The 19,761-nt window shown below is 52.1% G+C and overlaps 1 protein-coding gene across 1 annotated transcript in view; it reads left to right on the top strand.

Moving 5' to 3' along the window:
* EFL1 (elongation factor like GTPase 1) overlaps positions 1–19,761 on the top strand; it is a 57,141-nt gene that overhangs the window by 24,923 nt on the left and 12,457 nt on the right.

The following is a 19,761-nucleotide window of genomic DNA, read 5'->3' as shown; positions in this document are numbered from 1 at the left end:
TGGACTGAACTCGCGTGAACCAGCGCGGGGTGCGTCTGGGGGCTGTGACCTGCCCCGGCCCAGCCCCGATTCCCGCTCGCGGCCGGAGGGCGGGCGTTTTCGGCGTTTTCATCATCGGGCCTTAGAGACGCCCGAGTCCTGGAGAGAGAGGAGGTGAGAGGCGCGTAGCCTGCCGCTCGGCCTGAGGGAGGACTTCAAAGCCGCATTTACATTTGTGTTGGCCGGTCTCTCCCTCCCGCCCCTCCCGCCTCCCGTCCGAATACTAGCCGCATTGTTCAGGGTGTATATTTTTCCCCTCTGGCTTCCTCTTCATCTTGGAAACGGAGTAACAGCTCCTCGGGTAGTTTCTACTGGAAAAAGCATTCTCATGAAAATATATGCGGCTCCGTGGGCACCGGGACCGCGCGCACCCAGCCCCGCGCAGTTAGCAGTTGTGGCAGGGCTTGCTGCGTGTGCCCCAGGTGACCGGCTGCTCATTTGCGCCAGCTCCACGCCTAATTGTATTGCTGATCGGATTTCAAAGGGTCTGGGCCATTGGTTTCCCTGCTGGCAGTCGCTGTTGATCCTAACCTGGCCCTCTGACCTGGCTCTGTAGTGGGGGGAAGAAATCAGATCCCCTTGCAAAATCAAAGGCCAGCACAGCCCCCTCCCCTGGGAGGCAGTAGGTGGAGAGGACCTCTCCTCTCAGATCTCCACAGAAGCAGCAATTAGTCCGTTTATTGGGGAACAGTTGTTTCTCTTCAAAGCCACACGCCTGCCACTTTTGCCAAAACGACAATGGCAAAATTTCGTTTTCGAAGCAATTTGCACGGTGACTGCGTATCTTTCGTTAGCCGATAGCAAAGGGTGTGACCCTTATATTCACTGGAAGGCAGACACATCCAGCTAGATGCCATCAGCATTCCCGTAGACCTACTGCGTGCCGGGTGTTCGGTCAGTTCTGTGTATGTTTCTCATTGAAGCCTCACCACAAACACGTGTCGTAAACTTACCTTCATTTGCAGTTGAGAAAACTGACACTGAGAAGGGCTTTAGTGTGTGTGTTTAATATATTTTCACTGATTCCAGAGAGGAAGGGAGAGGGAGAGAGGTAGAAGCATCAATGATTAGAGAGAGCATCATGGATCGGCTGCCTCCTGCACACCCCCTACTGGGGATCAAGCCCGCAATCCGGGCATGTGCCCTGACCGGGAATCAAACCCGGGACCTCCGGGTTCATCGGCCGATGCTTAACCACTGAGCCACACCAGCCGGGCAAGGGGCTTTCTCTGGGCGTATCCGTTGTGCTGAGCCCGGGCGTGTCACACAGTGGGTGCACATGGCGAGGACACATGTTGCGGGGTGGGTGTGAGTGAAGGCGCATGACTGTCCTGCCCCCCCCCCCAGGTGTCCCTTTGAGGCACAAAGGACTGGAGCTTTGAGCAGGAGGAAGCGTGTGTGGGGGATCGAGCAGATAGTGTTACAGCTCTGCCCTGGTTTGTGGTGACGAGGGTACAGATGGGGAAATGGAGGCCGCAGATCAGAAAGGCAGGATGGAGGTCCTGCTCGCACGCACCTGAATCTCCAGCCTCTGACCCCGGTCACGTGCTGCTCTGTCACTCCGGTGTCACCGTGTCCGCCAGGCATTCAGCTCCCACGGGCCTCCCTCCGAGTGCAGACGTGGAGGGGAAAGCGAGGCTGGGTGTGCGAGCGCGGCGTGCCTGCGTGTCTTCCACGTGCACATACATTCATCTGTCCAGGCAGAGCCCTGACGAGCTGCAGGAGTTTGCGAGTCATAGAACACGCGTCTTGCCCAGGCAGGCTTTCAGAATCCCGTTTTTTGAGCAACTGTCAGTGTTTCCTAGATTTGTGGGGCCCATAACAGTTCGATTTTCTGCATAAGTGCAATATATCCATCGTGTTTTGGATACTAAATTTGACCATCAATTTACTTTATGAGGTTATACCAGTTTATAACTGAAACCGGGTTATGTTAAACACATGCTAAAATAGGAAATGGTCTTAAAAAAAACCCTAACAAATAGAAGGTTGTATATAAATTGGATTTATTGATTCTGCCTCTAAGTGATATAAAAATATTTCCAAAATTTACATCGCGACCAAATTTAAGTTTATTCTAAGATGTAACAAATCTGTAGATTTGCTTCACAAACATCATAGAATGTTTTGTGTGTTTCCTATTTTGTTTTCTATTTTCTCAAGTATGCCCCATCTGAATACAGGACTGTGGGTTAGTGGAGAGGAAGATGAATATTTAAACCCATTAACTCCATCTTCCTCTTTTAATAAAGTGAGCTATATTATTATATATATACTAGAGGCCGGGTGCACAAAAATTTGTGCACTCGGGGGGGGAAGGTGGCGTCCCTCAGCCCGGCCTGTGCCCTCTCGCAGTCTGGGACCCCTCGGGAGATAACGACCTGCTGGCTTAGGCCTGCTCCTGGGTGGCAGAGGGCAGGCCCAATCCCTAGGTGCAGCCCCTGGTCGGGCTCAGAGCAGGGCCGATTGGGGAGTTGGGGCGCCTCCCCCTGTCATGCACAGAGCAAGGCGGATTGGGAGGTTGCAATGCCACCCTCAGTCACGCTCAGGGTAGGGCTGATTGGGGGGTTGGGGCACCGCCTCCTGTCACACTCAAGGCAGGGTCAATGGGGAGGTTGCGGTGCCACCCTCAGTCACGCTCAGGGTAGGGCTGATTGGGGGGTTGGGGCACCGCCTCCTGTCACACTCAAGGCAGGGTCAATGGGGAGGTTGCGGTGCCACCCCCTGTGATGCACAGAGCAGGGCCAATCAGGGGGTTGGGGCGCTGCCCCTGTCACTCACAGAGCAGGGCCAATCAGGGGGTTGGGGCGCTGCCCCCTGTCACTCACAGAGCAGGGCCCATCAGGGGCGTTGGGGAGCTCCTCCCTGTCACGCACAGAGCAGGGCCGATCAGGGGGTTGAGGAGCTCCCCCCTGTCACTCACAGAGTAGGGCCGATAGGGGAGTTGGGGCACCGCCCCCTGTCACACACAGAGCAGGGCGGATCAGGGGGTTGGGGCGCTGCACCCTGTCACACTCAGGGCAGGGCCAATGGGGAGGTTATGGCTCTACCCTGTCAAACACAGAGCAAGGCCCATGTAGGGGGGTTGGGGCGCCACCCTCTATCACCCACAGAGCAGGGCCGATCAGGGGGATGGGGCACCACCGCTGTCACACTCGGGGCAGGGCTGATGGAGAGGTTATGGCTCTACCCTGTCACACACAGAGCAGGGCCCATGGGGGCAGGGAGGGGGGGTTGGGGCGCCTCACCCTGTCACACACAGAGCAGGGCTGATCAGGGGATTGGGGAGCTCCCCCCTATCAGGCACAGAGCAGGGCCCGTGGAGGGGGGGGGAGAACGCCACACCCTGTCAAGCACAGAGCCCCAGGGCAATCAGGGGATTGGGGAGCTCCCCCCTATCAGGCACAGAGCAGGGCTGATCAGGGGGTTTGGGCACTGCCCCCTGTCACGCTGATCCCGGTGCCGGGAGCCTCACTGCTCCACTGATCCCGGTGCCGGGAGGCATATTACCCTTTTACTATATAGGATAGCGGCCTGGTGCATGGGTGGGGGCCGGCTGGTTTGCCCTGAAGGGTGTCCTGGATCAGGGTGGGGGTCCCCACTGGGGTGCCTGGCCAGTCTGGGTGAGGGGCTGAGGGCTGTTTTCCAGGTGGCGAGTGACTAAAGCTCCCAACCGCTCCTTGTTTTCTTTCTTTTTTTTTTTTTATTTGGGGCCAGCTTTAGCTCTGAGGCCTCGCTGCTGAAAACATGGATACAATGTTTCAGTTTGGCTGGGTTTCAGTCTGCTGGTTTCTGGAGTTTTGTTTATCTTCTTATTTGCAACATAGTACATAGTTGCTTAGAATTGTAGCTCAGAGGCCGGCAAGTGAGGCGGGGAACGTTGGAGTCCGCAGCAAGCAAGCCTCATGTTCGCTTCCAGCTGCCTGGCTTCCGGCTGCCATCTTGGCTGACAGTTGATTTGCATATACTCACTGATTAGCCAATGAAAAGGGTAGCAGTCGTACGCCAATTACCATGTTTCTCTTTTATTAGTGTAGATGTGTGTTTCTTTATTGATTTCAGAGAAGGGAGAGGGAGAGAAAGATAGAAAAACATCAGTGATGAGAGAGAATCATGGATCGGCTGCCTCCTCCACGCCCCATACTTGGGATCAAGCCTGCAACCTGGGCATGTGCCCTTGACTGGACTCGTACCCGGAACCCTTCAGTCCACAGGCCGACGCTCTATCCACTGAGCCACACCGGCCAGGGCTAAAGCGAGCTATCTTTGAACTAAGTGCTCACTGAACGTTTATGGAACGAAACCTGGGAAAGAGCTTGGCCTTAGAGTAGCGGTTCTCAACCTGTGGGTCGCGACCCCTTTGGCGGTCGAACGCCCCTTTCACAGGGGTCGCCTAAGACCATCCTGCATATCAGATATTTACATGACGATTCATCACAGTAGCAACATGACAGTGATGAAGTAGCCACGAAAATAATTTTATGGTTGGGTCCCAACACGAGGAACTGTATTTAAAGGGCCAGAAGGTTGAGAACCACTGCTAGTCTGAGGCTGCTAGAAGGTCCCACAGGTGCAGGGAGCTGGGACGGAGCCCGGCTGAGCCTCCAGGCAGCGCCCACAGCGCCACAGACCACGCCCACTTTTGGAAGAAAGAGCAGCTACCGTGTGCTGTTAGCTAGGGCCTCCCAACAAGGCTTCATGAAACTCCTTTTCAGCAAAGTTCTTTCTCAGGATACTGCTGCTTATGTTTATAAAGGCAAGCGTTTCCGGTGCCCGGGCAGCGAGGGGCAGAGGGGCATGACTTGGCCACCCTGGCCACCAGCAGTGTCAGCGACAGCCGTCTAGAGCTGGAAGCGTGGGGGCCCTGTGGTAGGTGGAGAGACGGGGCGGGGGCGGGGCAGGATCTGGAGCACCGTGGGAGGAGTGGGGAAGTGGACAAACACTTGGTGAGCATGTTCAGTTGACTGAGCCGTGTGTACTTGTTTTGTTTTTCTTTTTAAAATATATTTTCATTGATTTCAGAGAAGAAGGGAGAGGGAGAGAGAGAGAGAAACATCGATGAGAGAGAAGCATCGATCAGCTGCCTCCTGCACACCTCCTACTGGGGATGTGCCCGCAACCCAGGTACATGCCCTTGACCGGAATCGAACCTGGGACCCTTCAGTCTGCAGGCCGACGCTCTATCCACTGAGCCACACTGAGCCAAGCAAAGTAATCTGTGCTTATAGTAAAAATCCACACAACACACCCATGTCAGAAATTAAGAGCCTCACTCGGCCACTCCTTCTGTGATATAACCATTGATAGCAGTCAGCACGTGTCCTTCCATGCGTGTCCTTCATAGAGCACACGCGTGCACACAGTATTTGCCTCCTCCGCTGTTTTATCAAATTAGCTTTGAATATATTATGCGTTTGGCACAGCTCAGCAGCTGTGCTGAGTTCGTGGTCACAGACGTCAGGAGGCCCAATGCAGCCCTGGCCGATGTGGCTCAGTGGATAGAGCGTCGGCCTGTGGACTGAAGGGTCCCAGGTTCGATTGGGGTCAAGGGCACATGGCCAGGTTGTGGGCTCGATCCCCAGTGGGGGGCGTGCAGGAGGCAGCCGGTCCATGATTCTCTCTCATCATGGATGTTTCTCTCTTTCCCTCTCCCTTCCTCTCTGACATCAATAAAAATACATATTTTTTAAAAAGAGACACAGTGCGCGGTGGGTGTGTCTCACCTCCGCCCTTGGGCCAGCTACCACTTTTCTGGGACATATTTTCACCATTGTCGAGCCCTTTATCAACCCGCATGAGGGCCCTCCATTGTCCCGTGTGGCCATGTTATCACCAACACTGAGCTGCAGAGATTTCAACTTGGCCACAGTCATAACACTCTTCTTTGTCTGAAAGACTACACCCACCTCTTGAAAAGTTACTTTTCAGCTGGATCGCACACTTTTCAAACGTCCTTGGGGAGAGCGAGTGGGCTTGAGCGAGAAGCCGTGGCGGCTACCCAGTGTTTCGGAGCCGGGAGGGGCGGAGGGACATCTCAGGAAAGCCGCCTGGCCTGCGAGGGCCCGGGGAGATGGGGGGCTGGGGCTGGGTTAAAGTCTCCCTGTTCGCTGCCTCCCGTCCAAGGTTTAAGGAGGGATCACCGAAATGAATGAGTTTGGGGTTTCACGTCCAAATCCATTTTTAATTCCGCCACCTTATGTTTTTATAGCACCGTGTGCTTTTCCAAATGCTTTCATCCTGGCATGTGATCTCTCCAGCCTGCTTTCAGCGTCTCTATTTCAAAGGCCAGTAATGGCGAGGTTGGAAGTAATACCTGTTAGAAGAGGGACTTAGAGAACTTTCAAATCATTTCCAGGTGTTTTCAGGGACTGATGAAACTTGAACCTTTCTTGCCTATAAAAGGAAATGTTACTGCTTTAAGTAATCTTCTCAGACGTTAACGGCTCCAAAGATTTCAATTTGTTGTTGTTGTTATTGTTTTATAATAAACACTAGAGGCCCAGTGCACGAAATTCGTGCACGGGTAGAATACCTAGTGGCTGCTGGCTGCCAGCCGGGGCCTATCTTCCCCGGCTGCCTGCCTGAGCCTTCGTTCGTTCCGCGCCGCCCCCTGGCGGTCAGTGCATGTCATAGCGAGCGATCGAACTTCCGGTCGGTTGAACTCCCGAGGGGACACTGCATAGTAGGCTTTTATATATGTAGATGCATAATCTACTGAGATGTGGTTAATGAACACCATGTGTAGGGAAAGGTTTGGATGTAGCCAAGCGGAAGAGATGGTATGAAGAAAACTCCCTTTTCCTTCAATGCCTAAGGTGTTGGAAGTGAATCTTAAATAATTTTCATCACAGAAAAAGGCCTCTTTTTAAAAAAAAATCGCAGTAGGGATGCAAACCAGGAAGGGAAAGACGAAGGAAAATGAGAAAATACAGTAATAGCTGTGCAGTGTATATTTTGGAGACTTTATTGGGATTTTGCTCGTGACCTGTATACCTTGTTAAAATGTTCTACAGACATTAAAGATAATTTGTGCACACTCCCCCCCCACTCATAAGTCATTGTTATTACTTACATTACTCAAGACCTGAAACGATAGTACTTTTTAAAAAATATATTTTTATTGATTTGAGAGAGGCAGGGAGAGGGAGAGAGAGAGAGAGAAACATCAGTGATGAGGGAGAATCCTGGATCGGCTGCCTCCTGCATGCCTCCTACTAGGGATCGAGCCTGCAACCTGGGCATGTGCCCTTGACCAGGAATCGAACCCAGGACCCTTTAGTCCACAGGCCGACGCTCTATCCACTGAGCCAAACCGGCCAGGGCTAAACGATATTACTTGAGACAGAAGTAAGCCCCCTGCTCTCGTTCTGCTTGCCAACCCTTTCTTACACAGACAGATGCGTGCGTCACCGCAGCGCCAAAGAACTTTACAGTAGCTCTAAAGCTGCCCCTCCCTTCCTTTTTTCCCCCCTCCCCTCCCTTTTTAGCCAAGTCTCAGGATCGGGCACAGCTCCTCGTCACTCACAAAACAAACTCGGACACTTCCTTCTCCTGGTGCGAATACTGAGGACACATAGAGAGATGCAGCATTTCACAAAACATCACCAGTTTCACCAACAAAAGCAATAGGACTGCCCTAGCCGAGTTGGCTCAGTGGACAGAGCATCGGCCCGCAGAACGAAGGGTCCCGGGTTCGATTCAGTCAAGGGCACCTACTTCAGTTGTAGGCACCTCCCCGACCCAGGCACGTGCAGGAGGCAACCAACTGATGTGTTTCTCTCTGTCTTTCCCTCTCTTTTCCACTCTCTCTAAAAATCAATGGAAAAATATCCTCGAGTGAGGATTAAAAAAAAAAAAGCACCCTGGCTGGTTTGGCTCAGTGGATAGAGCGTTGGCCTGTGTACTGAAGGGTCCTGGGTTCGATTCCCGATCAGGGCACATGACTGGGTTGTGGCCTGATCCCCAGCAGGGGGCGTGCAGGAGGCAGCCGATCAGTGATTCTCTCTCATCATGGATGTTTCTCTCTCTCCCTCTCCCTTCTGCTCTAAAATCAATAAAAATATATATTATAGATATATATATATATATATATATATTTTTTTTTTTTTTTTTTTTTAAAGCACTAGGGCCCTAGCCAGTTTGGCGCAGTGGATAGAGCGTCAGCCTGCGAACTGAAAGGTCCCGGGTTCGATTCTGGCCAAGGGCACATGCCCGGACTGCGGGCTTGGTCCCCCGTGGGGGCCGTGCTGAAGGCAGCCAATCAATGACTCTCTCATCATTGATGTTTCTATCTCTTCCTCCTTCACCCTTCCTCTCTTAAATCAATAAAGAAATATGTTTTTTAAAAAAAGAAAGCACTAGGACTATTTGAAATAGACTTCCTGTAAGAAACCAGCCGCAGGAGCAGGTTTGGGGAGACGGGGGCCCGACCTCCCTCCGCCTACTGACAGGAGGGGGAGAAGTGTTGTAGCCACAGAGGTTCCTGGATGGCCCCGCACCGTGTACTCTGAGCACCGAGGTGCCGGGTCTGCAGGCGGCTTGAAGGTTGGCGCTGGGCGTACAATAGGCCCTTGTGCGATCGATCTGTGAACAGGGGCAGCTGGCAGCCAGCGCCGAGACACACCCGAGTGCAGGGATGCCCGAAAGCTGGACGTCTGCCCGGAGGACAGCGCCAGGCTATCTCACGTCCCCGAGGCACAAGCCAGCCAGCGCTGCGGGTTCCTAATGAAGGGCTCGCCTGGGCGGGTGGCTGGAGCCAGTCACACCTCTGTCCTCCGGGTTCTGGTTTCCTTTCTGCCAGGCTGTGCCCTCCGGGACCTGGGAGGTGAGGAGAGCCCTGAGGCAGGCGGGGGCGGGGCTAAGGAGAGGGACTCCTGCTCATCGCCATCCTTACAGCCAGTGGTTAATGATGCTTCTTCTTTATATGTAGACTAGAGGCCCAGTGCACGAAATTCGTGCAGGGGGCTCGGCTCCCACCGCCACCACGGCAAGGGCCTCTGCCTTGGCGGCCGCCTCTGCCTCAGGCCTCACAGCCCCGGCTTTGTCCGGAAGGTCATCCTGAAGGACATCTGGTCTAATTAGCATATTACACTTTTATTATTGTAGATATTTTTTATTGATTTCAGAGAGGAAGGGAAAACAAGAGAGAGAGAAATGTCAGTGATGAGAGACAATCATGGACCGGCTGCCTCCTGCACGCCCCACACTGGGGATGGAGCCCGAAACCCAGGCCTGTGCCCTGACGGGGAATCGAACCCTGACCTCCTGGTTCCTAGGTCGACGCTTAACCACTGAGCATCACAGGCCCTGCAAAATGATTCTTCTTAATCTAATTATTCTGCCTTTGAGATTGTTGGGAAAGTCACCCTTAAGGTGTCCATCCGGAAAGGTCTCAGCGCTGTATTGCTCTGCAGAAGCTTAGCCGTGGAGACACACAGGATTCCGAGTAGTAACTAATGCCCCGGGGCCCTGGCCAGTGTGGCTCAGTGGATAGAGTGTCACCTTGCAGACTGAAGGGTCCCAGGTTCGAGTCCCGATCAAGGGTGTCCATCCAGGCCCATTTCGGGGTATGTGTGGGAGGCAAACAATCGAGGTGTCTCTCTCACCTCGTTTCTGTCTCCTCCACTCTCTAAAAATCAGTGGGAAAATGTCCTAGGGTGAGGATTAACAAATAAAATAAAATAATTAAATTAAGTTAAATTAAATTAAAATGCTCCTGGTATGCGCAGCACTCAGCAGAGGCGTAAGGAAAATTCAAACTGTAACTATCAACACATATGCACAGCGAGATCAGAAAATGCTAAAGGGCAGCAGTGAACTTGTAAACAGTTATTCTGACGTGGAGAAGACGGGAGGCTGCAGTCAGGTGGGCCTGTGACCCCTAGCTCAGCTTCCTGCTGCAGGTGAGGGTTAGTGACATCTTCGCCCTGAGAAGGAGCCGCCCTCCTCCTGCTCCTTAGTTCACACTTGACTGTCAGTCAGGACCCAGCTAGACCCTCCCCGAGGACCAGCCGCACAGGGAAGCTGAGCCCACAGCTCAAGGCAGGGGAACGGGAACCTGCATCTCCCACCTGCCAGCCACACCCCCACCCTCAGGGCGGCCACTCTCCTGGCTGCTAACATCGATGGGTTTTGCCCGTTGCCAAGTTTTGATAAGCTGAACCATAGGGAATATACTCTCTCTCTCTCTTTTTTTTTTTAATGTATTTTTATTGATGTCAGAGAGGAAGGGAGAGGGAGAGAAATAGAAACATCCATGATGAGAGAGAATCATGGACCGGCTGCCTCCTGCACGCCCCACACTGGGGATGGAGCCTGCAACCTGGGCATGTGCCCTTGACCGGGAAGGAAACCATGACCTCCTGGTTCATAGGTCGACATTCAACCACTGAGTCACGCCCGCCGGACAGATATATTTATTATAGACCAGAGACCCAGTGCTTGAAATTTGTGCACAGGCAGGGTCCCTAGAGGCTGCCGGCTGGGGCCTCCCTTTCCCCAGCCGGGGCGGGGGAGGGGTGGCGGGTGGTTGGCCAGCTGGCCCTGCCCCCTGGTCGAACTCCTGGTCGAGGGGACAATTTGCATATTCGGCTTTGATTATATAGGGTAGTTTCTCCTACTTTATGAGTTGACCTTTATGGCCTCCCTTGATGAACAGCAGTTCTTAATTTTAATGCAGTCTAACATTTTCCCGTTTTTTTTACGATTAGTGGTTTGTGTGTGTGTCCTTTGAAGAAACCTGGTGACTCCAAAGTCACGAGGAATCCCTGCGATCCTAGCACCTTTCTTGCTCTACGTGTGAGATTTAGCCCTGGCATCCACCTGGTTTGGTTTGTGTCAGTGGTGTGAGGTCAGATGGCTTCTTCCATGTGGCCATGATGTTGGTTTAGAGTCGTTGTCACTGCCGCGTCACCTTTGCCGTATGTCGCTCTACATGGCTGACATTCATCTGATTTTTAACGTTTCATTATTTTTAAATGGTCATTTATACTCTCAGCACTAACACTACTACACTTTGTAGTTGTATTCCTCTTATTTTTCATTTGTGTAATTCTATCCACATAAAATTTTATGTCCTGCCTTTCTGTGCCTAAGTAGTCTTCAGAATTCAATTTACCAGTGGCTGTATAGTATGTAATCTAGTTCACCAGTCCTCTGTGATGGGCAGTTAGGATGTTCTTATTAATAAAAACTGCCACATGACAGAAATGTCCTGGCCCGTCATTTACAAGAGGGTAGCAGATGACCACGAGTTAATAACAGTTAGTGTCTCCTTAACCCGACCCTCTGGTACTGAGGCCTCTGTCCTTTCGTAAAGGGGTTTGATCGCTTTACGCCAGTCCTTACCGGCTGTGCTTGTAGAATATTATAAAATTAAGACCCGTCACTGCTGTAGTGTGAAACCTCACTGATATTTACACTGATGTTAACATAAAAATTCAACCTGGAGTTAGTACTTCACTCATCCGGGAAGTGATCAGTCCACAGTACAGAGCTGCTCGGAGCGCTGTGGCCTCCCAGGGAAGTAAGGCTGGCCCCGGGGAAAGTGTTGCCTTGCATTAAAAGGGCCTGTGTCTGCTTAGAACCTGGTTAACATTCTAATATTGTTCCTTTCCCTGCGGGATGGCACCTCCTCAGTAGGATCTAATCTCAACTAGGCTGCGTCTGCGTAGTAACCGCCGCATCAATGTGCAGACACATGGCCGTCCTCCCCCAGACCTCAGGCTCCGGGGCTCAGGGGTTGGAATGTGTTATCAGCAATAATGTGACTGAGTTTGTAAAATGTTTAGCAGGCCCTGGCCGGTGTTGCTCAGTGGATAGAGCGTCAGCCTGCAGACCAAAGGGTCCCGGGTTCCATTCCGGTCAAGGGCACGGACCTCAGTTGCAGGCTCCTCCCTGGCCCAGGCCCTGGTCGGGGCGCATGCAGGAGGCAACCCATCGATGGGTTTCTCTCCCTCTCACTTCCACTCTCTCTAAAAATCAATGGGAAAATATCCTCAGGTGAGGATTAACAACAACAATGTTTAGCAGCACTTACAATAACAACATTCCGGAAAATGGAATATGGGGCCTCAGGCGTCTTCATCTCTGTCTCCTCCATGTGCTCAGCACCAATCTGTAAGCGTCACTCATCGGTGGGTGTTTGGTGACGTAAACCTAAAAAATAAAAAGCTCAGGATCCTTCTCCGATCAGGACCCCTGAGGCTACGCGGTTCTCCAGCCCCTCCCAAGTCTATACTTCCTGGCATGGCCTAGAGGAGAGCGGGAGCCATTGGGGACGTGTTGGTGACAATGGCACAGGACACGGGTGGCGTCGGCTGGCGCAGGGCGCTCTGAGCCAGGTGGCCTGTGAGCGGAGCCAGGGGTGAGGGTGCTTCTGTGGAATAAGATTGAGGGGGCCCTTTACTCCCAGGCTCTCGGCTGCCCACTCCCGGGGCCTCGATTGACCTCAAGAAACATTCCAGCCCCAATCGGACGGGGAATCTGAGACTCCCTCCGCGGCCCGGGCACCGGGGAACCCCGGTCTGCAGCTCAGAGGCGAGAGCACCGTGCCAGTTAGTTTAGGGCCTACGCTGATCCATGCAAATGCAGTGTGTTTACAGCATAAACTACCAGGTGTATCGCCGAGTGATCATTCAGACGGTGCCAGCATTCACGGCACACAGGCCACAGAAAGGCTCTTTTCCACTCTCCGGTTTAAAAACAATTTTTTTTAATAATTATAAAAATAGCACCTATACTAATAAAAGGATAATATGCTAATTAGACCAGGTCAGCCGGTCATCTTCCGGATGTCTGGGTTCCTTCCGGATAAAGCGACGGTGGCTCGGGCTGAGGCAGAGGCAGTTAGAGGTGAGATCAGGCCAGCGCAGGGGAGCAAGCAGTTAGGGGGCGATCAGGCCAGTGCGGGGGAGCAAGCAGTTAGGGGGCGATCAGGCCAGTGCGGGGGAGCAAGCAGTTAGAGGTGAGATCAGGCCAGCGCAGGGGAGCAAGCAGTTAGGGGGCAATCAGGCCAGTGTGGGGCAGCAAGCAGTTAGGGGGCGATCAGGCCAGTGTGGGGCAGCAAGCAGTTAGGGGGCGATCAGGCCAGTGCGGGGGAGCAAGCAGTTAGGGGGCGATCAGGCCGGCAGGGGAGAGCAGCAGCGGTTCTCAACCTGTGGGTCGCGACCCCTTTGGTGGTCGAACGACCCTTTCACAGGGGTCACCTAAGACCATCCTGCACATCAGATATTTACATTACGATTCATAACAGTAGCAACATTACAGTTATGAAGTAGCAACAAAAATAATTTTGTGGTTGGGTCACAACATGAGGAACTGTATTTAAAGGGCCGGAAGGTTGAGAACCACTGAGTTAGGGGGCGATCATGGCGGCAGGGGAGGGCAGTTGGGGGCAGGCAGGCAGGCAGGCAGGCAGGTGAGCGGTTAGGAGCCAGCAGTCCCGGATTGTGAGAGGGATGTCCCAGATTGGAGAGGGTGCAGGCCAGGCTGAGGGACACTCCCCCCCCCCCCCCCCCCAGCACAAATTTCGTGCCACAGGCCTCTAGTATAATATAGTGAACATCCACCTGGAGATGACATTGAAAGGTAATGGACCTGCCGACCTGATTTCAGAGGCCTCAATGCAATACCTTAGCTGTGACATCAAGGACACATGAAAGGAGAGTGATGGACAGTAAAACCAGGTCCATTGCCCTGTGCACATGTTCCGGTTTGACGTCCGGATGGCACGATCGAGTCAGGCTCTCAGTCGCAGCCCCATGAGTGTGGCAGGTACAGATGCAGTTGTTTTTTTTAAGGTTTTTAAATATCCTATATATAAAAGCCTAATGTGCAAATTGTCCCCTCTACCGGGACGGGAATTCGACCGCTCCCTGTGACGTGCGCTGACCACCAGGGGGCGGCGCGGACCATGGTGGGTGTCACAGCGCTGGCAGCGGGCAGCAGTGGAGGCACTGCCAGCTCTGATTGGCCCCGATGAGAGCCGGACTGAGGCAGGATGGTAGAGCAGGTGAACGGGCGGTGCCAGGCCAAGGCGGGTGCAAGCGGGGGGGTGGTGCCAATTGCCCCACCTGATCGCCCCATTGAAGGTGGCAGGGGGCGGGGCCGCCATCCAGCTCTCAGGTGCTGAGGGAGAAAGGGCAAATGGCAATATTAAAATATTTCTTCTAATTATTTTTCCTTTCATTGTGCACGAATCCATGCACCAGGCCACTAGTGTGTGTGTGTGTGTGTGTGTGTGTAATTCAGAGAGGAAACAAGAGGGAGATAGAAACATCGATGATAAGAGAATCATGGATCGGCTGTCTCCTGTACACCCCACACTGGGGATGGAGCCCAAAACCCAGGCACATGCCCTTCACCACAGTCTAACCCTTCCGTTCTCAGCTCTTTCCACTGCTGTGCCACTGCTGATGGCGCACCATTGGCGCGTTGTTGTACTTCTCCTCAGTATGGATTTGAGATGCGCAACCAGAACTCTTCACGGGCGAGCTGCCAGGCCCGGCAGACTATGCTGAACATCGCAAGATAGTTCTCCCACGAGCAGGAACGATTTTTGTTCCATCTCCCACATATGAGTGAGATCATGTGATAGTTGTTTTTCTCCGACTGGCTTATTTCCCTTAGCACAATGCTCTCCAGGTCCATCCATGCTGTTGCAAATGGTAAGAGTTTCTTCTTTGTTAACCGCAGCGTAATATTCCATGATGGACCACAGTTTTCTAATCCACTCGTCTGCTGATGGGCACTTAGGCTGTTTCCAAATCTTAGCTATGGTGAATTGTGCTGCTGTGGAACCTAGGGGTGCATATGTCCTTTCTGATGGGTGTTTCTGGCTTCTTGGGATAGATTCCTAGAAGTGGGATCCCTGGGTCTAATGGGAGTTCCATTTTTAACCATTATAGGAAACTCCACACCCTTCTCCACGGTGGCTGCCCCAGTCTGCACTCCCACCAGCAGTGCACAGGGTTCCTTTACTCCGCATTCTCGCCTGCACCCTGATTCGTTTCCAGTGGAATCGGCGGGAAGACAGAGACAAGGGCATCGGTCAGGAGCAGAGGACACTGGCTTCCTCTCTGCAGCCACAGGGCCGAGAGCAGAAGGTGACCTTCCAGAGCCAAAGGTTGCATTTCTTATTTTTATTTTTTAATATATTTTTATTGACGTCAGAGAGGAAGGGAGAGAGAGAAATAGAAGCATCAATGATGAGAGAGGATCACTGATCGGCTGACTCCTGCCCACCCCCCACTGGGGATTGAGCCCACAACCCGGCCTGTGCCCCGACCGGGAATCGAACCCTGACCTCCTGGTTCATAGGTCGATGCTCAACCACTGAGCCACACCAAAGCCAAGGGTTTTAGATCCCCAGCATCCTGGCGCTGGTACTTAAAAAGAACCAAAACCGTCATACTTGGTGAATCCTCACGACTCTTCCCGAGCAGTGCTCATGCTCTCCCGGCCGGAGGCCTCTAGGTGTTCCTGACAGAACCTCATTCCTGGGGAGGTGTAAGGGGACTCATTAACTCAGCTTACTGCACAGATCACAATGGCCATGCGTCCTGAGTGTGGTGATGTTAAAGTGGGCTTGAAATAAAACTTTGACCTAGCCGGTGTGGCTCAGTGGTTGGGCATCGACCTATGAACCAGGAGGTCACAGGTTCGATTCCCCGTCAGGGCACATGCCCGGGTTGTGGGCTCGATCCCCAGTGGGGGGCGTGCAGGAGGCAGCCAGTCCATGATTCTCTCTCATCACTGATGTTTCTATCTCTTTCTTTCTCTCTGAAATCAATTAAAAAAAAAAAAAAGAATAGCCCTAGCCGGTTTGGCTCAGTGGATAGAGCATCGGCCTGTGGACTGAAGGGTCCTGGGTTCAATTCCAGTCAAGTGCACATGCCTGGATTGCAGACTTGATCCCCAGTGTGGGACGTGCAGGAGGCAGCCGATCCATGATTCTCTCTCATCATGGATGTTTCTCTCCCTCTCGTTTCCTCTCTGACATCAATAAAAATACTTTTTTTTTAAAAAAAGAATAGAAAAAAGTCGTCAGCAGGAGGCCATCCGTCTCTCAGGTCCCACCCGCCGGATCATTAATAGATGATATGTAAATGAGGCTCCTTAAAGGGTAACATTGGGGAGAGCCCAGAAGACATGGTGGCCCGTTTGCAAAATGCTGGTTTTTGGTGAAGAAGCTTTTGAAGGGTGAGGGCCCGGCCGGCCGGGGCCTGTGTGCGCCGAGCGGAGCGGAAGGGTCAGCGTCGGCTCCGTGTCGTCACAAGCTGGAGCACACACGCTTGTGTCTCTCCTTGTACTTGTGTGGGGAGGACGTGGGTCAGGTATCTTCAATCCGACAAGTCACTGGTGTTTGTATAAAAACTCCTTGGTGTTTAGTAAGTTGCTTTCATTCCGTATTTTCGTTTCGCTTATATAAATAAGCCTTATGCCTTTTTTTAAATTAAAGGTCTTAGGAAGAAAACCAATTTTAGTAAGCTTTGAATTCATGACATTGGGATGCTACGTCCATTTTTTATTTAAAAAGAGAGAAAAATGGAAATTATTAAAGTTGCAAAACCCATAGGACAAAAACCAGAAGAAAAAATGTCAGTTCTGCCCTGACCGGTGTGGCTCAGTGGGTAGAGCATCGGCCTGTGGACCGAAGGGTCCCAGGTTCAATTCCAGTCAAGGGAGTGTACCTTGGTTGCGGGCACATCCCCAGGAGGGGGCGTGCAGGAGGCAGCTGATTGATGTTTCTCTCCCATAGATGTTTCTAGCTCTCTATCCCTCTCCCTCTCTGTAAAAAATCAATAAAATACAAAAATAATAATAATAATTTTTTTTAAAAACATCAGTTCTTTCTTAAAGTAGAAGTAGAAAGAAACTCCATCGGTTGATATCACCTCATACAACTTGCATTTCACATCTTATGCCTTTTTTTTAAATAAACATTTTAAAAAATTGCACCCTCTTTAGTCCTTGAAATAAATCAGCGCCACAGTAATTTTAGATTTTTTTTCCCCCCAAACCATCTCTTCTATCTCAGAGATTCTGAAACTGTCCCTGTGATAACATGTCCTTCACCTGCACCCCCAAATCCAGTGGAAAATGCGTCAGCAAATGTACTTACTATGAGGAAGTTTCCTCCTTAATTGCGATCATCGTTCCTAAGGCAATTGGCCTGGAAGTAAACAGATAAATGATGTGGCCGCTGTGTGTGATGTGTAAATGGTGCGTGCCGATAGGGGAGGGAAATATGTCAGAATGAAAGGAGCCACAATTTGAACGGCCGGATTATGGGCGTACTGTTCTCTTTTCAAAATTCCAAAGTGCCGATATTACATTATTTTTAAAACAAAACCTTATTTTAAACTGTATTTTATATAAATACTAGGTTGTACACTTAAGAATTATCTAATAGTTTATCGAGAAATCCTCAAAGTGATTTTATTTTATTTTAAATATATTTTATTGATTTTTTACAGAGAGGAAAGGAGAGGGATAGAAAATTAGAAGCATCAATGAGAGAAAAACGTCGATCAGCTGCCTCCTGCACACTCCCCACTGGGGATGTGCCCTCAACTAAGGTACATGCCCTTGACCGGAATCGAACCCAGGACCCATGAGTCCGCAGGCCAATGCTTTATCCACTGAGCCAAACCGGTTAGGGCTCAAAGTGATTTTTTTAAAAAATATATTTTATTGATTTTTGACAGAGAGGAAGGGAGAGTGATAGAGAGTTAGAAACATTGATGAGAGAGAAATATCGATCAGCTGCCTCCTGCACACCTCCTACTGGGGATGTGCCCGCAACCAAGGCACATGCCCTTGACTGGAATTGAACCTGGGACCTTTCAGTCCACAGGCCGACGCTCTATCCACTGAGCCAAACCAGTTAGGGCTCAAAGTGATTTTAAACTATTGTGATTCGCCCCCAAAAAATCATAAAGGACTCTTTCCTGGATTTTAAACTTATCTATAATAATGAAAGCGTAATATGCTAATTAGACTGGACGTCATTCCGGACAACCTTCCGGACAAAGCCGGGGCTCCAAGGGAAGCTTGGGTCCCAGGTGCCTGCTGGTGGCCAGAGGGAAGCCCGGATCCCAGGTGCCAGAGGGAAGCCGGTGCCGGCAGCCGGGGGAAGGAAGGCCTGCTTTGCACGAATTTCGTGCACCGGGCCGCTAGTATTTTATTAAGATAAGGGAAAATGGTGACAGGTAGTTTCTGACTATCTCTGGAGCATCGCTTTTTCCATAAATACTTCAGCTGCACGGGGAATACTGTGGCGTTGACTTTTCTCTGGTGGTTTTTAGGGGAATTACAGTCATGCTCACAGATCTAGGCACGTGTAGGTAGCAAGAGCAGACTTGGCGGTGTGAAGAGCGAAACGTAAGCCAGAAGTTAAAAGTGACAGCGTTCGGATGGCACCACCATCTGCAGCCCGTTCCCGGGTCACGGAGGAGGCCCGCTCTGCCCTCTCACTGAAACCAGGGGCCGTGTGCGCAGGAAGGAAGCGCCTGCCGGTCCGAGGTCAGAGGCAGGATGGATGCGGGGAGGAAGGATTTACTGCGGGGTTTTCCCGAGCCCCTGACCTCCGGGAGATGCTGTTCCTGGTAGGCTTGGTGGACACCGGGGCACACCCGGGTCTGTCGCATCGCGGTGCCGTGGCCAGGTGTAGCCCTCTCTGTGTGCCGGCCGGAGAGGCACGGCCATGAACTTGGACCCAGAGCCCGGCCGGCGGGGCTCCATGGCTGAGCGTCGACCTAGGAACCAGGAGGTCCCGGTTCGATATCCAGTCAGGGCACGTGCCCAGGTTGCAGCTTGATCCCCAGTGTGGGGCGTGCAAGAGGCAGCCCATCCATGATTCTCTCTTGGATATTTCTCTCTCTTCCTCTCCCTTCCTCTCGGACATCGATAAAAATAATATATTTTTAAATAAATAAATAAGTAAACTCAGATCCTGACCACATCCAGACCCTGGAGGCACAGGGACTGCGTGTAGCTCCTTGGAAACGTGAGTCTGGCCAGGTCTCCTGCCCACGAAAGGCCTGGAAGTGGGAGGGTCTGCGCCCTGTGCCCTGAACTGAGCAGCTGAGGGAGCTAACGAGGTTCAGTGTGAAGCAGGGAAAGGCTCACAGGATCTGGCAGATGCTTTCAGACCCCGAAGGGCCGCTGGTGAGAGTAGCAGCAGCGTGTTCCTGGGGACCTCGGGGGAGCTGGACGGAGAATGGACAGCTGGGGGGCCACAGGCTCCAGCGTAATGCAAGAGGTTTCCTTTGTTTTTTAAAAAAATGTATTTTTTTTATTTCAGAGAGGAAGGGAGAGGGAGAGAGAGAGAAACATCAATGATGAGAATCATGGATCGGCTGCCTCCTGCACCCCCCCCCCCGCCCCCCGCCACTGGGGATGGAGCCCGCAACCCGGGCATGTGCCCCGACCAGGAATGGAACCATGACCTCCTGGTTCATAGGTCAATGCTCAACACCTGAGCCACGCCAGCCGGGCCATAATGTAAGGTTTTCTTACAGTTGGAGCTACCCCCACATGTAGCGAGATGGTGAATTCTGGGTGCCTGTCCCCCAGCTGGAGGCTCATGGGTGGCACCCACGCCTCTCTCCTTTACGCCCACTTGTCAGCTGAGCCCGAGAGGGGGGAGTGGGTGCTGGTTACACGCCTGTGCCTCTTTCCCCGAAGCAGGTGGCCTCCCCTCCATGCCTGCCTTCATCT

The sequence above is a fragment of the Myotis yumanensis genome, unplaced genomic scaffold (assembly GCF_028538775.1).
Source record: "Myotis yumanensis isolate MYYU_CA2020_CCGP unplaced genomic scaffold, mMyoYum1.0.hap1 SCAF_20, whole genome shotgun sequence".
Lineage (NCBI taxonomy): Eukaryota > Metazoa > Chordata > Mammalia > Chiroptera > Vespertilionidae > Myotis > Myotis yumanensis.
Note: the sequence above shows the minus strand (reverse complement) of the source record. Positions and strands in the feature narration are given on the sequence as shown.